The following is a 13638-nucleotide window of genomic DNA, read 5'->3' as shown; positions in this document are numbered from 1 at the left end:
ATAATTTTCTATAATTCATAATAATATAATTGATTTTCTAAAATGTTCTATATCCTTCCTCCACAAGAGGGCAGCACAATTGTCCCTCTTTTCCCTCCCCATCCATCGAAAGCACTGAAAGAGTTATAAAAATGAGTCCTGTAGCACCTTAGAGATCAACACGTTTCTTTGAGCATGAGCTTTCGTGGGTAAATTCCACTTTGTCAGATGAACTGGAGTGGAAATACAAAGGCAGATAAGTGTGTAAGACAATTACTGCAGAAGGAAGACGTGTGTGCGGCTTTAAATTTTGCCTCGCTGCAGTGCAAGCGTGCTGTTGAATAGTGACTGGACAGGGTTTTTCTGCACAAGAGAAGAAATATGGGTGAGATGTTTTTTTTGGCTATTCAGCATGAAGTGTCCATGTCACCTCCCCACAACATCCCAGAACAGAACAGGACAAACGAGAAGCTGAGTTTGGGAGTGTCAGGTCCAGTGCAGAGAGAGAACTGAACTGCTCATTTCTCTTTAATGAGCCCCCAGAGCAGTGGAGCCACCCACAGCAGAGTCCTCACTCTGTCACCTCTAGGCTCACCTTTCACCCACTGCAGGCACGCTGCTCACTTCCCCCCCACCCGGCTTTTGCAGTGCTGCTGCCCACTCTGCCCTTTTCATGCACAGCACCCACAGTAAATATTCGCTATCCAGGACTTTCACCTGCCACCCACAATTTCTCCTCTCGCACACACTTTACCCTGATCCATGCGCATTCCTCCTCTTGCTGCTCTCTGACTCCCTTGGTGAAGCTGCTACCTAGTTCTGCTCTGGCATGCTGTCTTCAGAAGGCTGTCAAACATCAGCCATGCCTTTACAGTGCCCCACGAGGCAAGCCCCCCCCCCACCCCTGCAGCTCTATCTCCCAGAGAAAGAACTAAGGCACAGCAGTTATTGGCCTGTTTTTCAGAGGTGCTGAAGCTCCCCTGAGGTCTGTTGGAACCTCTTTGATGAGCACCAAGGAGCGCGGGCCCATGACTGTTTGTTTGTCCTCGGTATCACCAAGTGGGAATTTTTTGTATGTTTTTTGAACTCTGTTGGCCTCAGCTTCCCTCTGTCCTTTGTGTTGCTAGGCAGTGGGAGCAAAAGGGTTAACAGCAGAGCATGAGATGAGGGTGTCACCTGGCTGGCTGGGTCACCATGAATAGGTCGTTGAAGAAACTGGTTGAAACTGACCCAGATGGCTGAGGGATTTGCAGGCAGCCAGGAAGCTCCACTGATTGAACAATAGATACTCAACAGCTGGGGAACTCCAGTGTGTGGGGTTGTGAACTCAGTGTAGCCTTGCCTGGAGACCCAGGACAATGTCTAGGGTTCTGGAAGAGCTGGCTGCTTGAACTGGGGGCTGCCCAAGGAGCCAGGGAGAGACAAAAAATGGAGACCCCTTGACTGGTGGATTGCTCTGGCTTGACCAGAAGGACTATCTTCAACCTTCATTTTTCCATGCTAACCTCAGCATTCCCAGTGCCGAGTTCCGGGTGTCGAACGCTGCTCCATTCTCAAAGCACCACGTGGAGTCACTGAAAAATGTGTGGAGCTGCATTAGTCCTAGCGAGGGTACAAGTGGCTGCCCAGGAGTCTCTCTCAGCTTGCACTCCCAGGGCAGACCTCAGGGTGTGAGGAAGGAGTGCTTGAGTCCAGAGGGTCCCTTTTGGAGATGTTGAAACCACGTGGCTACCAAGAAGGAAGGGTGAGTCTTCAGGGGCTAGAAGGCTGGTGGGGTTTCTCCAGGACATTGTTTTAAAGCTGGGACATAGTACCACCCTCCTGTGGATCTGTGACACTAGGTGATTGGCAGGGCAACCTTAGAATTGAGACATTCCTGGCTCCTGCCCCTGTACCCCTTCCACTGGCCAGCACAGGCTCTGGCTGTTGTAATTGTGTATAGGGCATCGAAACAGAGGAGGCCAGGGGGCCATAAGGGTAAGAAGTGGGAGAGAGGTAGTAGAAAGGAGTGAGTGGGGGATGGGGCGTTAGGGGTAGAGGGGGCACAGGAGCAGCACCTTGGAATTGGTAGTGGGGAGGAGCTCAGGAAGAGGGGGCAGCATGGGAAGGATGGCCTTGATTCAGGGGCCAGCGGCCCCTCCACATTTTAAAGGGTCTTCCTTTGCCCCTGACTGCATAATGCACTTTGTATTTACAATGGACTCATCTGGCTTCCACAGTTCTGATGCAAGTGATGGGCACTTTATAACTTTTATCCACCAGGGACATCGCACTAAATTTCTGCTGCGTTTGAATTGAGACAAAAGACTTCAGCAAGCTCTTCCAAGTGGCTATCTGCTAAGCTGTCTCCAAGAGTTAGAAGACCTGTGCCCCTCCCCCTAGGTCTTGTTGAAGGTGCAGAATAAAGGATCACTACTCCCAAGAGGTCCTAGGCCTATTGTGCTAAAGTGCTCTTGACTAAAGCCATCTATGCAATCCCTGGTGTTTTTTAATTAGTGAGATTTCCCATCATCAGTGCAGGGACGTGAAATCACACAAGGTACCAGTGTATAGTAGGGCAGGGAATCACACTTGGAGGAGATTTCTTGCAGCAGATGTAGGGTAAATGGAAAGTCAGTCTCAAGAGCTTTTGAAAATCCTGCTTTGTGTCCTGGTTACTAAGGTGCAGCCATAGACGCATCACCACGAACAGAAAAGCAGCGGCTGTCCCATGACTGCCGTAAATATCTGTATTCTGTGCTCATGGCTACCCATGGCTGCTGTTTCACAGCCCTGATACGAGACCTCCGTCTGTTTCCTTCATGGGTGTGTTAGAGTTTGGTGTGTCTCTGGATGGTGTCTGCAGGATGCACCTGCTGAGATCTCTTCCAGATTTCTGCTTTTGAAAGTGATGACTGGCACAGCACTCTTGGTCGCTCCACTATAACGTGTGTGTGGTGGCAGCGTGGCATGTCACACACAGTGTCTGGTCCCAGGATTTCGTTTTGTGGTCAGGTGCCTGGGCCTGTTTCAGTCACTGAGATTATCGCCCTGGGGAGTCTCATATTTTATTCGTGCCCTCTTTGTTCACATTGATGCCTCCCATCTTGGCAGAGTGCAGGGAACTCAACAGCTCAGTACCCAGCTGCTTCTCTTCATCCTTGGGAAGGGCAAAGCTGCAGCACTCAGAGGTCGTCCCGATCGGTCTTTGAACTGGTTCGCCAGTACTCTTGCTGGTGGTAGCACGTGTTCCCAAACAGCCCTGCTCCTGCCACACTCCAACTAATCACATGTAGTACTTTGCAGTTCTACAGTGCCTTTCGCTCAGGTGTCTCAAATTATCACAAACAGCCTCAAAACACCCCTGGGGGGCAGCAAATGAGACAGAAATTTTGCTGAGGTGTCCTGGCTCCTACTCCAAACCAATTGGCTATGCTGCCTGCAGGCATACTTTCTTCATGTCCCACAGTGCGGGCTTCATGTGTGAAAGCAATTTGGTACTGGAGGAGATGAGAACCTCTTTCCCAGGGAGTCAGGAGCTGGCCTCTGTGTTCTTCCCTGGAGTCTGTTTGGGGGAGAGGGATGTTTGCCTTTTGAATGGGATATGTTTGTTTTCATTCTGAAGATGTGACTCAGGCAGCTGGGAATGAGCAGGAGGACAGAGGCTGGATAGCATGATTAAGAATGAGGCATTTAATATGTTGCCAGATCTTACCTTTCAAATGGAAGGCATCTGTCTCTGCTGGGAGGATCTTTACAGGGACTGCCTGGCTGTCATATCACATCTCATAGAGCTGGAAGAGACTTTCAGTCCTTCAGGACCTTGAAAAAGAGAAGTCACAAAGACCTGTGGAGCAAGGCTCAGAGCTTGTGGCTCATAACTTCTAATGCCTTTGCGGACCTGAGCCTAATTTCCTCCCTGCTTTCCCCCAAGTAATCAGGCAGATTTTGATTCACTGTTACTTCTCCTTGCCGCTTCCAGTTGGGCTGCAGGAATGTTAAGTTGTTAATGTGAGTTCTGTACAGTAAACCCTCGAGTTACATGGAGGTTGAGTTCCTGCACCCACTGTATAACTCAAATTTTCATGCATCTTTGGGGGGAGACGGGAACCAGGCTGCCACTTGGTTCCCAGCTCCCCTCCGCTTGGAGACCCGGGAGTGTGATCACCCACCAGGACTGGTCAATTTCCTGGCTACTTCTCCCTACTTTCTCCCAGCTGCACCGCTGTCAATCTGGCAGCCTGTGGCTGGGAGAAGGGGCTGCAGGGCTGTGTCAAGTTGTGCTTAACTCATGTCAAAACAAGTTACATGCAACTTGAAGCCACATATGGTGAGGGTTTACTGTACTGCATCCTGAGGACTGTGTGATTTGTGGTCAATCTAAGACTCCAAGCCTTGACTCTGGCTGAGAAAGTCCATCTGCTGGTCTCTTGAGCTTCGCCTTTGAGAGCAGCAGCTGCCTCGGAGCTGTGGAGGGAGGTGGTCACAAAGGGGGAGGTAGTTTCTGGAGTCCCTGGGATCACCCATAGAACTGGCTCTGAAGATTAACTCTGGAATTTGGCCTGGCATTCTGCAAAGTCAGTGTGGTGAGCACAGCGCCGGGTTATGCCAAGGAAGTAGATGCTGCATTTTTGGACTTCCTTAAGCTTGGTGTGTCTGTTCCTTGGTGGAGTGAGTTGCAGTGATCCTGCCTTGAGACATGGAGCCCTATAGGCAGTGCCCTGCTTGATAAAGTGGGGCATGTTCACCTGGCTAGTTGTAGACAGAAGTGAATATCTGTCTTTGTGGTCGTGCTGACAGTCTGTCTGACATGACTCTGGTATGCCGGGGTTTTGCCATCCACCATAGGCAGGTGTCAGCAACCGAAATAACAAGAAGAGCCATTTTTTCCAATTCAGTGAAAACCTCAATAATTCAAGAGCTGCAGTGCATGTGAATATGAGACAGTCCTTAGTAAATAATGTCAAACCGTACTTTTTGTAATCCCTATTTTAAGACCAGTGCGCACACAATGATTTGTAATGTGATACATGTTTATTGTAGGACGTTCACAGACCGTTTACATGTTCTGTTTCCTTACACTTTACATCTGTGTGTGTGTGTACCACTGTCTTCCTAATTTTCACTCCTGAACCTTCTATCTTTGGACAATGCCGGCGGGGGTACTTATCCAATGTTTCGAGATCACTTATAGTTTGCTATTTAGATATGAGTTGTTCATACTAGGGCTTGTAGACGTTCACCATGTATCAAAAAAAGAGTAGGAAGTTTTTTTTCTTTACTTGGCAATGAAAGCATTGGTAGCCACAAAGAAGTCCTTAAAGAGTCACAGTTGCAGCCCCCTGACCATGGCACTGTTGCTATTTCATAAAGTATCTTGGAGTTTTGTAACTTCTTAAGCAAATAAAGCCACCTCTGGTAAGGACCACCCTCACCAGAGTGACAGCAGGACTGGGCATATGTTGCCCAATCCAACCTCTTTTCTAAGTGATGAGATTTGAATATGCTGTCACTGAAGGGATGTGATTGGTTCTGTATTACAAGTAAAAGACCTTCTGCTGTCACTTCTGGTAGACAATGGAGTGTAATGACTGGTGCTTTCATCAGCAAATCCAGTCTGTGTATCCTGTCCTCTGAAGCAGCTTGCTGACTCTCTGCAGAAATCATAGACACATCTCTATGGAAGTTTCTTAACTGAATGAGAGTTGAGCTTCATAGCTTTCTTCAGTCTCCAATCTCCAGGCCTTAGCAGAGAAAGGGTTGGAAGAACGTGGGAATAGGAGAGCTGTTGCTTCAGAAAATCCATGCACTTTTCCAAGGCAGCTTGAGTTTGCCATTCCCCAGTCAGGGCGAGAGTGAGTAGATAATGGTCAGATGCAGCCCTGCTGCAGATTTGGAGGATGATAGAGATGGGTAGAAAGGAAAGCAGAGAGTACTTTTCCAGGGGCAGCAGGTGCTGATGGGGAGGAGAGAGGATGTGCATAATCTATAACGGAACCGATGAAATTCATACAGTTCATAGGCCCAGATGCTGGTGTTTGGTCCTTGCGTATTACTGTTTGGTGTTGTCCTTTGCCCCCAGCCTGTACAGTGCAGGAGCTTTTTGCAAAGCCATGTAATGTTTAAAAGGACTTCATCTGAAAAGATCAAGTGCTGGAGCAGAGGTTCACGTCTGGAGGATAATGGGCAAATCTGAAGTAGGTCATGAGTGAAATAAGCAACGTGGCCTCCTTTTGGCCCCCAGCACGTGTTTCTCCGGCAGAGAAGGCTGCCACACTATGATGCATTGCATCAGAATCTTTGGGCAGGAGAGGCCAAGGAATTGGAGAGCAGGGATGTTACCGTAGGTCAGAATTGAACTGAAAAAGGTGTGGGTGGGTTGCATAAGACTAGAAATGTTGCAAGTCTGAAGCGGATGCATTGTCAGAGCTCTTTAGGGCCATCGGGTGAAATTCTGGCCCCACTGAGGTCAATGAGAGTTTTCCCATTGCCTTGGATAGGCCAAGGATTTCACCTCCAGGACTTTTTAACAGTCAGGGGGTTGTCTGTCTGAACTGGGGCATTGCTAGAGCTTGTGGAGAAACTTACACAGACCTTGCTCCAGCCAGCTCCATCACTTCCTCATAGCCATTAATACCAGCAATCTCCCCAAATTAAATATGAAAAAGAATCCTAGACTCCTAGGGCTGGAAGGGACCTCAGGAGGTTGTTGAGTCCAGTCCCCTGCTTCAAGCAGGATCAACCCCAACTAAATCATCCCCACTAGGAACTTGTCAAGCCGGGACTTAATAACCTCGAGGGATGGAGATTCCACCACCTGTCTTGGTAACTCATTCCAGTGCTTCACCACCCGCCTGGTGAAATAGTTTTTCCTAATATCCAACCTAGACCTCCTCCTCTGTAACTTCAGACCATTGCTCCCTGTTATGCCATCTGTCACCACTGAGAACAGGCTCTCTCCATCCTCTTTAGAGTGCCCTTCCAGGAAGTTGAAAGCTGCTATCAAATCGCCCCTCAGTCTTCTCTTCTGCAAACTAAAAAAGCCCAAATCTCTCAGCCTCTCCTCATAGGTCATGTTCTCCAGCCCCTTAATCACTTTCATTGCCCTCTGCTGAACCCATTCCAATGCATCCAAATCCCTTCTATACTGGGGGGGCCCAGAACTGAATGCAATATTCCAGATGTGGCCTCACCAGTGCCAAGTAGAGGGGAATGATAACTTCTCTAGACCTGCTGGAAATGCTTCTTCTAACACATCCCAATATGCCGTTAGCCTTCTTGGCTACAAGGGCACGTTGACTCCTATCCACCCTCTCATCCACTGTAATCCCCAGGTCCTTTTCTGCTGCACTGCTACATAGGCAGTTGATCTCCAGCCTGTAACAATGCTTGGGATTCTTTTGTCTGAAGTGCAGAACTCTGCTCTTGTCCTTGTTGAATTTCATCAGATTTCTTTTTGGCCCAATCCTCCAATATATCTAGGTCACTCTGGACCTTATCTCTACCCTCCGGCATATCTACTTCTCCCCCTCACTTAGTGTCATTTGCAAATTTGCTAAGGGTGCAGTCCAGCAATGGTAAAAACAGTAAAAATGTTGAACAATACCAACCCTAAAACCGATCCTTGGGGCACCCCACTTGAAACCAACCGCCAACCAGATGTAGAGCTGTTGATCACTACCTATTGGGCCCGACTGTCTAGAGCTTTCTATCCATCTTACAGTCCATGTATCCAATCCATGCTTCTTTAATTTATGGGCAAGAATGTTGTGAGAGACTGTATCAAAAGCTTTGCTAAAGTCAAGTATGTCATGTCCATTGACTTCCCTGTATCTGCAGAGCCAGTTACCTCACCATAGAAGCTAATCAGATTGGTCAGGCACAACTTGCCCTTGGTGAATCCATGTTGACTACTCTCGATCTCTTTCTCTTCTTCCAAGTGCTTCAAAATGGATTCCTTAGGATCCTCCCTGTGATTTTTCCAGAGACTGAAGTAAGGCTGACCGGTCCTCTTTAAATTTCCCCCCTCCACTTAAAAATTCTCCCCCTCCACAGAATCCCAGATGGCCTGATGGGCCTCCATCTTGACCTTATAAATCTATAAATATAGACTGGCGGATGATCTTACTTTCTTGTCATCCCTGTTGTAACTCCACTGCCTTTGGCGGCTTTACGCCAGGGATCAGTTTGCCCATGAGAATTTATAAGACTGTGAATCTCTATAAGTTAATGTGACTATAAATCAAACTCTGTGTATGGTGTTTCTCCCCCTCCTCCCATCAAGCCAAGTTGAGCTGAAGAAGTGCTGAGAACTGCTGTCTGTGGCATCAGTCTGTCATTCTGCCCTATCTCTTTTCCCACACCATCAAAATTAAGAACTTGGTGGTTCTGTCTTGAAGATCAAAATATAAGGAGCCAATTGATTTTTCTCCTTTCCTCATTAGTGAGATGTGACAATAAATAAAACAAATATTTCCAGTCTTGAGGAGTGAGCAAAATGCTTCGATGCTGCCTGTCATGGTGGGCTGAGGAGCTGGGATTCATCTTTATGGAGAATCAATACTTGGAACAAAGGAGTCAGCAGTGCCCAAATTAAAAGTCAAAGGCAATCTCTGTCCTCATCTTTTGTCTATTACTTTTATGAAATAGTAATTTAGTGCTAAATAAAATATCGGGGAGAAAGGCAAACAGTCTGTATTCTTTTTAAGCCTATTGTTCTGCTCCTGCCTACTTTAAAATGCTGGGGCAAATGGAGTTGCTTTGAAAGCTGTAGAGCGCTGGGGGAAAAACTAGACTATGAGCTCTCTGGACAGGGTCTGTTTTGTGCTTTCTGTGTGCAGCGGAGCACAGCCCCTGGGGATTTGAGCCTTTGGAATGCCTTGTTAATAACATTGTACTGCCCTGCCACTGGCGATTAGGGGGTCACATCCATTCCTGGCAAGTAGTGCAGTGCAGCTCTGTGTTCCCCCAGCTGGACAGTGCTCTCCACCTGACTCATCACCCAGCCTGCTGACCTACTATAGGGCCTGGAGGGAGTTGGTCTCCATGCCATACTGGCTGGGACATTGGGAGAATTTCCTCTGTAGCATCAAGAAGGGATGGGCTGTCATGCTCAACTGGCTGCATCCAGTACGGTCATTCCCCTGTCATCACAAGGGACTGTGAAACCCACACACCTATTGCGGGTGGTTCATTCTCCCATGGAGTGGCACTTTGACTAATTACAAAGAGAAAGAATGAGTGTCCCCTGCAGCCTTAGCTGAGAGCCAGGTGGCTTTTAGCTCTTACTCTAGGGGCTCCTGCACTAAGCTCCAGAGGTCCTAGGTTTGAGTCCCCCTCTCAGTGGTTACATCTGCACAACGGGGCCTTGGTCCTCGCTGTTTGTCTTTGCTCCTGTGTTTCACGCTTGCCTTGCACATTGTCTCAAAGTCATGTTTTGCCACCTCGAGCATGGGAAGAGGGTGGTCCCGGAAAAAAGCAGGAGTGTGATGAGCTATACAAATCCCCAACACTGGGCCGGAGAGGCAGAGGGGCTGATGGTCTGTGCCAGAGCCAGTGTTTTAAATCTACCCCACCCCACAACGGCTGCTACTGGTGGCAGAGCCTTGCACTCTTGCAGTCACGAGGAGGCACAGGGCAAAGGAGGAAGCAGGCTGGGTTCCTGCTGGAGGAGTGCTGAGTTTGGTAGGACAAGGGGTTGCCACAGACAAGGCAAGACTGGCTCAGTGATTACACTGATCTCTTGGGGAGCAGGTGCGGTTGGCTAGGATTCTTCAGCTAACTCTGTCCATAGGTGTCTGCTTCTTCTGGGAACAAGCTGCTTGACCAGTGGGGAATGGGAGAACCTGAGAGAGCAGGGCCTCTGAAGAAGAAAGGGGCAGCCCAGTGCTGCCCCCTGTCCATATGAACTCAGACCAGGGTGCTGGGACGGGTGTAAGGAAAAAGGCTCTTTTCCTAACAGTGCCTGGTGGTGTGGGACCATCCTGGCCTCCATTGAAGCCAGTTACTGCTGGGAACTGAGCGCAGCCCTGTTGAGCAAGGTGTTCTACCTCCACCCAGCTCTCCAGAAATTCATCACACACCACCCCACTTCATTGCCAAACTGCCCTGCTGTGTGCAGGGGGACACTGCTGGGCTTTAGTTCATTGACCTGGTAGAAATTCCCCACTCCCTGCAGGGGCAGCAGGCAAAGGAGTTGCTTTGAGATTGGAGCTTTTGGGTTTGCAAGCCTGGCTGGGAACCCGCTGACTAATACCTCCAGATGAAATGCGCATTCTGGGTTTGGAGCCTGTTTCCCTGTAATTTATAGCATGCTCCGGGCTGCCTTTCACTCTGATCCCTCACTTCAATTTACAGCACCAGTGCACAGTGTAAATCCACGCCAAGTGTCACAGCCCCAATCAGAGAGGGGAGCAGATTCTGCCCAGCGCCTGTCCCGGGGAGAACAGCAAGGCAGTAGTCATACAGCTGAGCAGGGAGTGGGCTGCTGCTGTCTCAGGCCCATGCTTTTGTCTTGCCTTGTTCGCGCTCTTTGATTGGGGTTTGTGTTATTTGGGGTTCAAGACTTCTCATCCGAGCACCTCACCGTTTGCTACTGTAGTCATCCACTGAGCTCCCCCCATGTGGCCAGGCAGGGCTGTTATTAGTAAAGATGGGAAACTGAGGCAGAAAGCAATGAGGTGACAGGTCTGAGGTCAGACAAGGGGCATGTAGTGGAGCAGGGGTTTGAACTTAGGTCTCCCAAATCCCAAGCTGAACCGTGGGAGATCTTTTCTCAATGAAGCCAGCAGAGGCTGAGAGGGTGAGGGGCTGGAATGGCTGAATGGGGGCATCATCCCAGCCCTTGTTACCACAGAAACTCCTGTCACACATGCTTGGGAGGGGCAGAGTTTGTTCCTTTGATGTCTCCCCAGCGAGTCTGCGTCCAAGGCCAACTGGATCAGAATGTGTGCGTGTGGGTCATTCCAGTTTAAGGCGTGTTCTTGGCTCCTGCACATATCAGTCTTGGGGCGGAAGGAGGGGGCAGCAGGGGCAATGGGTGGGGTGCAGCTTGGGTTTGGACGTTCTTGAAGTCTCAGATTTAATCAGAGGTGGGCTCGAGCACCGAAGCCCATCCCCTGCTCCAGGCTGGATTTCAGGCAGCTCGGAGGTCTGAGGCCTTGGTTCCAGGGTTGGCGGGGTCAGTTCTACGGACAGGAGTCAGCCATTTCTGACAGGAGGGACCCTTCCGTACTCTGAACCCTCCAAGAGTTGTTCAGCCTTGCACTGCACCCTGCATCATGAGCCCTCCCCTCCTGTGGGGACCCATCTGCCTGTCAGCCTGCCTCTGGCCACGGAGAAGGTGACTGGTTGGCTTTTGCTTTGGAGCGAAGGGTTCTTGTCTTTCCAAGCCCTTGTGCTAACTGGAGGCCCATGTGGCAAGAGAGGGCACCTGCCTGGGAGCCAGGAGGGCTCTAACAAGGCAGGCTAGCCAGGGCCTTTGTTGGGAAAGGGACTTTGAAGTATGAGGATCTGGAACATCACAGGAAGGTTCGTGGTTCCTCAGCTGGGTAGTGAGCCATGGAGCTTAGACACTGTTCTAAAGGGCAGGAGGAACAACAACCTTTCCCTGCACTCCAGCACCTGCAATAGCCAGCAGACGTTGGTGGCGCTGTCTGCCTGGGGCATGCACAGCAGGTACCCGAGCATGGCCATGCTGGAGCTATTGCTGGGCAACCCCGTACCAGCCCCCTGCGCCCTGGCCACGGTGTGTTGCTGTGTGCTAACAGGAGGGGGAGAGGTCTGTCCCATCACTCCGCTACCCCCACCCCCTTACACACACGCTGTGGGGCAGGCAGGTGAAGTCATGCCTGTGTCAGCTCATCCGTCTCTGCTGCTCGTCCTGGGGGAGGCACAGGCCTCGACAGTGCTAAGTGGCTTGGGGGCGGATGCAATTCTGGAGAGCAACATTCCCTGGTAATTTGTTCCATATTAAAGTGCGGGGCTGAAAGCTAGTTGTAAGCTCTCTGGTAAGGGAAGGAGGGCTTAATTCCCTGTTGCCATTTGCCTCCCGCTGTCTCTGTTCGCTGATGCTTAGCCCACGGAGGAGACAGCCAGGCTATTCGCCCTGAAGGGAAACTTCCATGAGAAGTGTCTTTGCTTTCTGGACTTGGGGTTGACCCGGAATGGGATCTTGCTGTTTGGGTCTGTGAAATTGATGGTGTAATAATGGTGGCCAGTGCCCTGCAGAACACTTGGGGCCCATTTGTGTATTTCCACCCTCACCCCCAGCCCAGTTCCCCAGTCCTGGCTCAACTGTGCCAGTGCTGCATCTTCACAGAACTCTGCTTCTGCACCTCCATTATCCTGCGCAGATCCTCCTGCTATTCCAGGCCCGTAGTTCCAGTTGTGTGTCTGAATCCTGCCTGCTCCTTCAGCCTCCTCCCACTCCAGAGCAGCCCCTGCAACCTGGGACAGGGCGCAGCGCTTAAAATACGCTAGAGAGAGGACATGATCTGCTGCCTCAATGCCAATAGGAAGCCAGGCTTCTGAAGATAGTTACAGTTCCTCTTCCTCACTCCATCCCACTTGGTGTTTGCTGCTGGCAGAGGATGAGACTGGAGGAGACGGGAGCTCCCCGAATCTAATACTTCCAATACCTTCCCTGCAACGATCTCTGCCGGGTGTGGCTGTGAACCCTCCACAACTAGTGTCAGAGAGGGAGCTGTGTTAGTCTGTAGCTTCGAGAACAAAAAGAAGTCTTGTCGCACCTTATGTGTTAGTCTGTAAGGTGCCGCAAGACTTCTTCTTGTTCTCACAACTAGTGGACATCCACCATTCCTGACAGATGCCTGTTGGGGAGGGGCGGGGGAACATGGAAAAGCCGCTTGCAGTAGTGCAACATGTGACTTACACACAGCTGAACACCTGGCAGCTGTTCTGTCTCCAGCTGTCTGCAGGGCAGAGATCAGAGGTAGATTTTTCCACTCCCCAGAGCAGAGGCACATGGAGGATAATGCTGATGGGGACCAGCTCTGCCGAGTCATCCCAGAAGTGGTGAGGTAGTCGGGTGGGACAGGTGGTGGGAAAAAGAAGCCCTCAGTCAGGTTCCTTCCAACTTACATGCTCCTTCCTGTTTTGGTAAGCACATGGCCTCAGCTCTGGTGTCCTCCACCAGCATTCCCAAGAGCCCAGTGCGAAGGGCAGACAGTAGAGCTGACCCGCTCCCACCTTGCACTTGTCAACCTGTAAAGTTTAGCAGAGTCCAAATCTCATTTACAGCTCCTCCTGCACAGTGCGCCTCAGCTGAGTCATCTTCCTGCTCACAGGGAGTGCGTGGGCTGGCGTCAGCGGTAGCCTATTTATCTCTGCCTTCGCCACGCCTGAGGCCGGTTCAGCCAGGGCTATTTATCAGCCCGTTGATGAGCCAGGATGAGCTCCTGCTGCCATAAAACAGGCTTCGTGCTCAGCCAGTCCTCTGGCCAGAGCTGGCCCCTCATATGTGGACCCTGCTGTGGGGACCGCAGTGCTCCCAGTGGTGAGAGATGTATGGATTCAGGCCCCCAGCCATGGTGGGAGTGGAATGATCTAGAGTCCCAGCCTTAAAATGTCATGCCAGAGGCGGCGTTCTAAAACCACGTGCTCATCCTGCGGCGCTGAGAGGCTGACTCTGCTCTGGGGGCTGAGGTCAGTGTGGGAGTC

The sequence above is a fragment of the Carettochelys insculpta genome, chromosome 17 (genome assembly GCF_033958435.1).
Source record: "Carettochelys insculpta isolate YL-2023 chromosome 17, ASM3395843v1, whole genome shotgun sequence".
Lineage (NCBI taxonomy): Eukaryota > Metazoa > Chordata > Testudines > Carettochelyidae > Carettochelys > Carettochelys insculpta.
The sequence above is the reverse complement of the archived record's forward strand: the minus strand, read 5'-3'. Positions refer to the sequence as shown.